Source organism: Eriocheir sinensis, unplaced genomic scaffold (genome assembly GCF_024679095.1).
Source record: "Eriocheir sinensis breed Jianghai 21 unplaced genomic scaffold, ASM2467909v1 Scaffold43, whole genome shotgun sequence".
Classification (NCBI taxonomy): Eukaryota; Metazoa; Arthropoda; class Malacostraca; order Decapoda; family Varunidae; genus Eriocheir; species Eriocheir sinensis.
In genome coordinates, this window is record NW_026111754.1 from 1,076,247 (window position 1) to 1,087,500 (window position 11,254).

Sequence of the window (11,254 nt, forward strand, 5' to 3'; positions counted from 1 at the left end):
TGGAAGAGTTTCTCGAGTATGGAAAAAAATGTCGCCATTATATAAATTCACACACAAAAAATGTGACGACTTAGAACCGCCGACCAATTATTACTTTCCCTGTAACCTACAAAGTTTTCACCGAGATAAAGAAGATAACAACAAAACTGATTGATTGATAGTTTCTAGACTTTAACCAACCAAACTGCTGTGTGAACAGATTCCGATCCAGAGACTTCCATTTTCGTGTAAAGTACTCTATGCGGCTTTATCCCCAAGAGACGAGAATGTCCTACACAGGCTTAAAGCCATTTTTTTTCTTTTTAAATATTTATCCCCTATTATCACAAGGGGAAACGGGCCCTTGTCCTGAGACGGCCCGCTAAGAGTGCAAAAATGCTCCCTCCCTGCGCGGGGGAGCACGGGCTAAGCTTATTGGCGGCCCGTAGCAGGATGCCGACAGACCGACTCTATCGGCGATCGAAATCTAGCCGACCGAGTCGGTCTGTCAACGAGGACTGGCGTGTCTCTGCTTAAAGTCAATCTCTTGTATGTACTAACTTTCAAACTGCTTCGGTATAACACTACTTCCTAACTAGTGCTTCGGTATAATAAACCCTCACACATCCTCGGGGCGTCCTCGTGTTCTTCCTCTTCTCGACTTTACTTTTGTCAACCTCCAACCCCGGTGTGTGCTCTTACTGACTGACTGTTATGCCACTGAATATTGTTTGATGGTAAGGGTCTTGAGGTGCTTAGTGGTCATAGTCTTCCCCTCCCCGCCGGTGGGGCCGCGAGAACCTTCAGTAAAGAGAACGGATGGTGACAAGGGTCCCTAAGGTAGAGTGAGAAATAAATGAGTCCATCCATCCATCCATATTTTGAGAGGAGAGGAGAGAGGAGAGGTCATGAGCCTTTCTCGGGTGACGGCCCATGAAGAGGAGCCGACAGACCGACGTAATCGGCAGACGTCAACCGACCGACTCAGTCAGACAGCAAAGGTAGGAGCTAAGGTCCCGTTCACACTGCCGACTCTGGGCCACGACGACCCAGCGACTTTTGCATTTGACAAGTCGGCTCCCACGCTCCAAGAATGGGAGGATATTTTTTTGGCGTCTTGGTGTCGGCTAGCATGACTGCCGACTGTCTGGGACGTTCGGCCAACTATAGTTGTCAACATGTCTGCGACATGCTGCAAGACGACGTCTCAAGACGAGTCTTAACGGTCATAAGCAATAATCAGACAGATCAACTCCTTATGAGCTTTATAAAGGCGGACACACACTATGCGATGCGGCTGTCCGGCGGCCGAAAGTGGGCGGAGCCTCGTCGGCCGGATGAAGCATACACACTATGAGGTGGCCTCACGGAATGCCGGGCGGCGGCCGTCACTCTGAGCCCAACCGCCGCAGCGACAACAACGTAATTTGTTTTATGTCCACAAACATGGATGGCCCTTGTACAGATCAATAAAACAGATCCAAAAGTCTTCTTTTATCCAGACGTCAGACATCGTGGAGCGTAGATAATGTGTACACCACGGCTGTCAGCGTCGCTCTGAGACAATTCCCGCCTCAAGGCCGCGCCGCAAGGTCATACACACTGAGGCCGCGGGCCGCGTCGGAGGGAATTTCAAACACAAGCAGAAGGCCATCCGGCCATGATGTGAGGCCGCGCCGCACAAATTACACCCGTACGCACTGCCTTCAGGCCTCCAGCCCCGCCCACTTTTCGGCCGCCGGACAGGCCGCATCGTATAGTGTGTGTCCGCCTTTACACACGAGTACCAAAACATGAAATAAAATAGCGTTATTAAACACGTCATTACCCCTAACCCCATACGTCTGTTACTGCATAATAAACTATTTTAATATATTCTTACCTTAACTCCCTTTCTGTGAACACTTCCATGAGGTGATGTTTTCCCGGTGCCTGTCCGCGTACACACCATCTGGACTAGAGATGTATCGGATATCCGCATCCGCATCCGCGGAACATCCGCATATTTTTTTCACATCCTCATCCGCATCCGCATCCGTAGTTGTGATAAACTAAACATCCGCCTCCGCCTCCGCATCCGCATTTGTGGTGAAATATACATCCGCATCCGCATCCGCACTCTACAGAGGATGTGCGGATGCGGATGTGTTTGGTGTATTGCATAACCTATAGATTATAGAGTAATATATAGACACGCAGTTACAGACTAGCAGAGTAGTAGAGTACTGCCTGGTGCTTACTGACTTAGAGTTCAGACAGAGCTTAGAAATGTGGAGTAAATTTATTGATGTGTGTCTATTGAATTAATTATCTAGTAAAACTAAAGCAAATAATATCACGGATTCATTTCCTTTCAAACTTACACAACGTAATGTGTCTAGAATTTAGGGGAAGGTCAGGAGGAGGGGGCGAATTTTACTTAGTGACTATGAAGTACAAATACATAGTAAATAAACTGCAAACTGTGAATGGTGGAATGTTAGATACTTAGTAACGACAGATGAGTGAGTCACTGTGTGTGTGTGTGTGTGTGTGTGTGTGTGTGTGAGGAGGGTGAAGAGGGAGATAGAGAGGAGGCTTATCACCCTTGCTTGTCACCTTCACCCCGATGCCTTACTGCTGGAGAGAGAGAGAGAGAGAGAGAGAGAGAGAGAGAGAGAGAGAGAGAGAGATTGTAATGTGTGTGTCGTGTGGCTGAGTAATGTCGTACATTGCAGTCTTAGACCTTATTCCCACTTCACACGGTAGAATTCAGTGCTTCTTCCTTAAATACTTTTAATGCGAATGTTTCCATAATTATACAAATAATAATATTAAAAAAAAAAAGGCCGGCAGCGCTGAGCTATCGCACGAGTTTTCCTGTTGTCGCCTGTTTCCCCTGATACAGTGAGTTGCCGATGAAAAGATTTTCACAGAGGAAGGGTAATATTAGCTATTGTTTTATTATTATTATCATTATTACTGTTATAGAGGGCTTTTCGATGTATTTCTTACTAGAATTTAATGCAATGAAGCATTAGAATAAAGTAATTTTCTTTTCACATTTGCTTAGCATCTCGAAAATTTATAATACTGATCCATAAGTTGTAAACTGGCATTCTGAGCATAAGTCCTACACAGTACACTGGCAGCTAGGTCATCAGTTTGGTAAGAGTTTGCCTTCGAAGGAAGAAGTACTGCTCCTTCCTTGCTTTGCTCCTCGCTGATAATACAGTTTGCCAGTGATGGTTTAAAAGGATATTATAATCAAGTTTACAAAGCCTTATTGTTCTGTGCTGACTGCTACAGCAGCTGAAAAATGGCGTCACATAGCAGTGAAGTGTGGAAATATTTTATGAGCAAGTCAAGTGACCTGGCACAGTGTCTGTTGTGCAAGAAAGATTATTCACGAAAGGGACGTGGAACTACATCTTTGAAAAACCACTTGAAATCAGTGCATAAAGAACAGTTTGAAGAGTTAATGGCAAAAGAGACAAAGAAGTTGGAAGAAAAAATAAATATAGAAAAAACACCTTTGCAAAAAGCAAAGACAGATGCTAAGCAAAGGAATGTTGCTGAGTATTTTCAGAGTGCAAAATTATGGGATGCTTCTAACCCTAAGGCAAAGAAACTGGATAAATGCATTGCAGAAATGTTAGTCATGGATGATTTGCCTTTCAGTCATGTTGAGGACATAGGATTCATGAGACTGATGACTGAAGCTGCTCCACTATACAGTCTAAAGCAGCGAAATTTATATTCATCAATGATATGTAGTGATATGTATGAGTCTGTTTTCAAGAAAATAAAAGAAATAATTGATGAAGTGAAGCAAGACAACAAACTTTCCTTCACAACTGATGTGTGGTCAGATACCTCAGCAGGTGTCTCATTGCTGAGTTTAACTGCACATACCATAAATAAGGAATTTGAAAGAACAAACTTTGTGCTAGGTGCTGAACCACTGGAAGAACGACATACAGGAGAGTATATTTCCAAGATGTTTGATGATATGCTGATGAAGTGGGACATAGCTCGTACAAATGTGCACTGTGTTCTGCGTGATGCTGGAGCAAATATGAAAAAAGCTCTGTTTCTCTCAGGTGTAAATAATTTGGATTGTACTGTGCATAAAATACAGCTGATTGCTAAAACTGGGTTATCATCACATTGTGATATAGAAAACATGATCAAAAAAACTCGTAGTATTGCTACGCACTTTCATCACTCAACTATGGCACAAGATGAACTTAAAAAGATTCAGGACAGGCTGCAAGTACCTAAACTCTCTGTTATTCATGATACACCCACAAGATGGAATAGCACCTTACACATGCTAAGAAGAACACTAGAAATAAAGGAATATGAGTGTGTGTATGCTGCTACCAACTCCAAAATCAAACAGCTCAGCAATACTGAGCGGTTGATTATGCATAAATGTGTACAAGCCTTACAACCTTATGAAGATATCACAAAAAAACTTAGTGACTCCACATCAACAGCAGCTGAAGTGATTCCACTTGTAAAGTCCTTAAAACACACTCTTCAGTAGTTTCTAACCCTGTTGAAGAAACTCATACTTCAGATACAAGCTCTGAAGATGAACCAGGCTCAGGATCAGTGATTGAGTTAAATGAAGACAGACAAGCAACACAGGCAGTAAACTTCATGAAAGAAGCAATGCAAGCTGATGTTGAGAAAAGATTTTCTTAGATTGAAAATGAAGATCTTTGCAGAATTGCAACATATATTGACCCAAGATACAGGAGTAAATTTTTTTCTTCATCTCACGTCACTGATCAAGTAAAATCATCACTTGCCAGAGTATGTGAGGAGCTTCGTCAGACGACTATTCTAGAAGAGGAAGATGGAGAACCAAGAAGGAAACGAAGAAGAGCTGATATGAGTGAAACACCTGTGGAACATTAGATGAAGCAATGACCTCTATTCTTGCCTCCAGCAGTGATGATGAAGCAGAAAACTCATCTGTAGTAACTTTACTCATGAAAGATATTGAGAAATATCACAGAGAGAAAAGAATAAGTGGAACAAGTCAAGATAGTGTGCAATGGTGGAAGACAATGAAGACAGTCTACCCTGATTTGGCAAAGGTAGCTTGCCAGTATATCTTCTGTCCACCAAGTAGCGTTCCTATTGAGCAGCTGTTTAGTAGTGCTGGCCTGATATATGACGCTAAGCGCAGTCGGCTTTTGCCAGAAAAGGTGGATAAGCTACTGTTTTTGAAACGAAACTTGCCCATCTTGAACTTTAAATATTAAGTAATAAATATGTGTTTATAGTATCAGTTCAGTCAGTTGGTTATAGATTTATAGTTAACCACTTTCAAAAGGGTGGAGGTTGGGGAAAGTGGTCGGTGGGATGCACGACGAGTTGGGTCCACGTCCCGCATCCTGGTAACGCACAAAATGTGTGGCTGAAACTCGTCATAAAACTTTATTGTAACAAAAAGTACTTCCACTTTACTTCCACTAGTATACTCTGGAACTCCCTTCCTGCGTCTGTATTTACGTCTTCCTATGACTTAAATACTTTCAAAGAGAGAAGTATCAACTATAAAGACACCATTCGAACTCATTTGGCAGTATTTTGGTTCTCCCACCTTGTTTTTATTTGTTACTTCTCCTGTCTGCATGGTCTGACACTGAAACAGGCTTTTTTTTTTTTTGGGGGGGGGGTCCTCTTGATGAGAACGTTTGACGTAAAAACATCCGCATCCGCATCCGCATCCGCATCCGCGAGGATGTAATATTTTGATATCCGCATCCGCATTTGCATCCGCATTTTAGTAGAGACTGATATCCGCCTTCACATTTGCATCCGCAAAATGACATCCGCATATACATCCGCATCCGCGGATGTCTGAAATTCGACATCCGATACATCTCTCATCTGGACACATACTATTGTACCGCCGCTTTTCCTCTTGTCTCCACACCGCACCCTCTCAGCGTCCAATGATAACTGATCCAACTTCTGAGCCCCGAGAGATTCGAAATCGTTCGAATATTAAGCTCAAATGTCTTCCAAGGTTCGTTGCTAAGGTGAGCACCCGGCCACTGCCTTCCCATTATTCTAGGGAGGATACAAGTGTCTACGGTTGTTACATATACTATAGGGAAACTTATCAGTCTCCCTAAAAACTTGAAGGGTATATTGCAGGTCTGGCAAAATAATGTTATCAGTTATACCATACATGCTGAGAGCTGAACACTCTTTCCGCAAATCATGCTGAACTAGTTTCGGATGGAACTCTTACTTGAAGTAGCCTGATACACATTTCAAACCGTAGCGCTCCACGCTTTATGAAAGAGAACAAGGTTGTCCCATACTCAACACGGGCATTAACAACATAGGGCCTTAGCTCGTTGCCTACAGCAGAAGCTAAGTTCTTGACACGGGGATAGGGTCATGAAACTCCTTCGAAGATAATACAAGCCAAAATAAATCTAAGATAAAGAAGAACATTGCTTTGGAATAAATCTACAAATATCTTTTAAATCATGTATATTTGCATAATACCGAGGGGTTTAGGTGGTTCAGCGTGGTCGGCTGTTGAGGCGGGGAGGTGGCTGTGTTACAGCTACCTAATTCATATCGAGAGTTGATTGCTCGGCAGCCCCATCGCCATGCGGGAGCTAAGGGGGTAATTACTGCCCCCTGAGTGATTTACCGCCTCCACCCTCAGTCAGATATTAAAACTACATACAGCAGGATGGCTCACGGTTGTTATTATGTTCTCGGCATCAATGAATCGCCCCAGGATACATGCCAGTGAGAGGTACAAATAGTTAACATAAATAGAGCCAATTACATGGGCTTCCCTTCACAATGAGTCTGTATTTCATTGGGCATTTGAAGCACAACCAGACGGGTAAACATATATTGCACCGACTTTATAGCTGCAGGTACCGGAGTAGTAGTAGTAGTGCCCGAGGATAGCGCTCCTTGGATAAGGGAAGTAGTGACCCTATTACGGACCTGTCAAAAGGCAAATGAGATTGCTAGCCAAAGGTGATCTGGTTCTAGAATGTGGATTCATACTCGTGACCATAACCGGGCACTCTGTAGCCCTGTGCGTCCTCACTTTCCCTTCCTTGATGGGTCTTTTGATCTATCTCTTGATCTTTTTGTTTCACCACAATACTTTCGCCATTTTATTCCGTCTTTATCATCGCCTCTTCCTACATTTTTTTCTTTCTCGAGGTCTCATGAGTGTATGGGTTGCTAAATTGGCAGCGTGTAATGTCTGCACTCCTTCCTCTCCCTCTGTGTCGTCTCGGTTATAGTATTAATAATAATGATTATAATAATAGTAATAATACAAATACTAATACTAAAACTACTACTACTACTACTAATAATAATAATATTCCGGGTTTTTAGGCGGTCTTCAGGGCAGCATATGAGCAGTCTTAAGCCACTCGGCGGTGACTCAAAAATCCCAACTGTGGCAGTGGGTAGGACTCGAAACCGCGTCCTTTTGGACGCGGCGCCGACATGCTAACGACTCAGCTATACTCCCTCCCCGAGCTATGTGTCGGTCCCCGTGGTTCTGGTACCAGGAACATCATCATCATTTTGCACCTGCATGTTGCAAGATTCAGGATGTTGAGAATTGCGGGTTCTTTATACCAGAAACCAGAGCTGTACAGTTCGATATGGTATAGCAGTGCCGAGTGTGTGTGTGTGTGTGTGTGTGTGTGTGTGGGGGGGGGAATTAATGTGACTTACCATATCCTCGTAAGAACTCGCAGCAGAGTCCTTCAGAACTGCAGAGAGAGAGAGAGAGAGAGAGAGAGAGAGAGAGAGAGAGAGAGAGAGAGAGAGAGAGAGAGACGACCTTCTCTCCCATAAATATATATATATATATATATATATATATATATATATATATATATATATATATATATATATATATATATATATATATATATATATATATATATATATATATATATGATACGTCGAGGAGCACGAAGGGATGTTTGTCAGTCAGCAAGCTAATCACATTCAACACATAAAAGCTAAGCAACAATATTTTTCAACATACATATCATATGAATTTTTACCGGCAAACTGACTCATTGATGAGCTTTACGACTGTATCGGATTTCATCTTTATTTTGTGGTCCTCTAAACGCGCATGTGTTTTCTCCGAGACGAGGAACGCCGAGCAGTGCCACTTATCATGTCTTGCGAGCATCTTTGTCTTATCACTGAGATTACCGGTTACATTTACGTTTTTTTTCCTTAGTATTATTGTCCTCTGCACATACATGAAACAAATCCGTTGATATGGGTAGAATACTGTTTTGCAATGGCAGGTCTATTGGTAATAGATCCGCACTGGGTGACATATTATTCACGAGCCTGCCGCAGCTAACGGGATAAGGACAAGAGGACGAATTGTATTTAATCCATTAAGTATTTTGAGGGTTCAAATCAGAGGAGCATATATAAAAAAAAATAATAATAAATAATGGTTTTAAATGTCACGTAGAACAAACTCGGGGGATGATCAATAGGAGCAATGTGCCTTGAATCGCAAAGAGTGGAATCTTCAGCTAAAGACTAATCAGAAAGTTCAGCAAATAACATAAGATTGTGAAAGATGAAGAAGCAAAATTGTTGTTGAAAATATTGGCTAAATGGAAAAATTAGAGTTAGCAAAATTTGACATTTTAACGTTTTGGTCTATTTCGCCTGTAGACTTTCCTGGTGGGACCTGATGGTCGGCCCAGCCCGTTCTGACGCAGGTAAGTGTTTATGGTGGCCCCATCTTGCTTGGTCCATGCTGCCCACCCGGTTCTCATACTTGAGCCTCTCATCAGAGAAGTAATCTAGAGTCTGGGTTGCTAGTGTTTTTTTCAGGGCAGCATTGGGTAGTCTTAGGCCACTAAATCCCAGTTGTGAGGCGGCCACGGCTCGAGCCCGCGTCCTCCAAGACGCCTGCACGCTAACTATTCAGCCACCCCCTCCCTAATTTTTATATTTACCTTGATTCGAGGCTTCCTGTGTCCAGGCTGTTGGTGTTTACACAGGTACACGAACGTTTTTCTTTTTCTTTTTTACGTTCAATAATTTAAAAAAATATTTTTATTTTTTTTATTTTTACTCCATCTTTACTACTTTTTTTTGTTTTAACAACTAGGTCCTGCTTCTATATTACAATAGTGTTTTCTAAAATTCTTGCAAGATTTTCACATTTTAATTAATCAAAGATTTTCAAAGACATATTTGATTTCGATTCCGTGCAAAAATGTAAGGATCCGATTAGCGGCAGTTCGAAGGCTCAGTTACTTTTTGTGACCTACATCTCAATCTTGGAAAGACACAGAACAAGGGCTTTTTTGCATAAGGGGTAGGGAAGGTACATAATAGTTTTGTCCTTATCTCAGAGACAATCACCTTTGTAACGCACTGGGCACACCCAGTGTGAGTCTCATCTCAAGACAGTACTGTTTCCACTAATAATCAGAAAAGTCTAGCAGGTCTCTCTCTCTCTCTCTCTCTCTCTCTCTCTCTCTCTCTCTCTCTCTCTCTCTCTCTCTCTCTCTCTCTCTCTCTCTCTCTCTCTCTCTCTCTCTCTCTCTCTCTCTCTCTCTCTCTCACTTAATCAGCTTCCTCGAGGTTGGGCGTTCTGTATTGTTTCCGCCAGTTCTTCTCCCCCGCACAGTTGCTATCTATATACAGCTCTCTTGGACAGAGTAGAGTTTAAGGTTCTTCGTCTCATCAACTCCCCTCCTCTTACTGATAGTCTTCAACCTCTTAAATTTCATTGCCATATTGCAGCTCTATCTTCTATCGATATTTTCACGCTGACTGCTCTTTTGAACTATCTAACTGCATGCCCCCTCCCTCCCACGGCCCCGCTGCAAACGACTTTCTATTCAAGCTCATCCCTGTACTGTCCAAATCCCTTTCGCACGAGTTAAATAGCATCTGCACTCTTTCATCGCTCACGCTGGTAAACTCTGGAATAATCTTCCTCCATCTGTATTTCCTCCTGCCTACGACTTGAACTTTTTCAAGAGGAGAGTATTAGGACATCTCCTCTCCTCCCGAAATTGATCTCTCTTTCGGCCTGTCCTCTGAACGCTTTTCTATAGGAGTAGTGAGGAGCGGGATTTTTTTCATTATTTTTTTTTCCTTGACCCGTTTCATTTGCTGTAAAAACAAAAGGTCATTTCACCAAGCGAAGCAAAATGCCAAATCACTGCCTCCTCGGTGGGTCTATAGGCCGTACAGGAGAGATAAGACAGAATACGAGAATAATGTTATGATCGGAGGAGCCCAAGAAAGAGTATTATTTAGAGTGATGGGCGTATCCTTAAGGTGGTTCTAGATACTGAAGAATAGTAAAGATGTAGGGTTGCGTACTAGGGTGGTCAGTGAAATATGATGAAAGTCACTGCAGGTGGTGAAAGTTGAAATATCCTGAAATGGATATTTCAGCGAAGTGAGAGTTTATATAAATATGCTGCACTTTAGAATTCGAAAAGTCTGAGAATAGTAGAAGTAGGTGAGAGGCACACAACAAACATAATTATTTACTGGTTGAACGAAAAATGAGTCGCAGCCAAATGGTGGAACGTTTTGAAGAATCAAAGTTGTCGGCATGAGAGCAAGTGATGTCGTTGCGTACATCCAAGTAAAAGCAGGATGAAGCTTTGGAGGGATTTGAATTGCAAAAATTCCAGAGAACTGAATGTTGCAAAGCTAGTGAAGAAACAGTTGAGCAAAGTAGACAGGTCAGAGTTGGGATGTTTTTGGTTTACTCTCCACATGGGGATTCCGAAGTGGGTGTTATCTTACGTGGTACATTGTATTTCCAATAGTTGCTAAATCCACGTATAACATATTAGCTAAATCAAAAAGAGTACCAGTAAAGAAATGAATAAGCGCAAAGCGTACCTCGCGTGATGAAGCGTCCGGTGGTTGTTGGCTCGAAGGTTTTCCCGCGGAACAGCCACTGCTGACACTCGGTGAAGGCATATATAAGGTTTTCAATAGTCTTGTTATCGAAGTTTAAAGATGTGCCATCAAACCATGTGAACACTCTGCCAATAGTCTGTAACGGGGACAAATACATATAAATAAAAGATTCTGCAAATAAATGCCGGCGATTTTCCAGCCGCCGTTGAATGAGCGAATATCACCGTTGCGCTATATTTTACTGTCTATTATACTCAGTATACTATAATTAACTTTTTGCCAAAGGAAACACCGGGGGCAATTCATCCAAGCCGATAAATTTCAATCATTTTTTTTATAT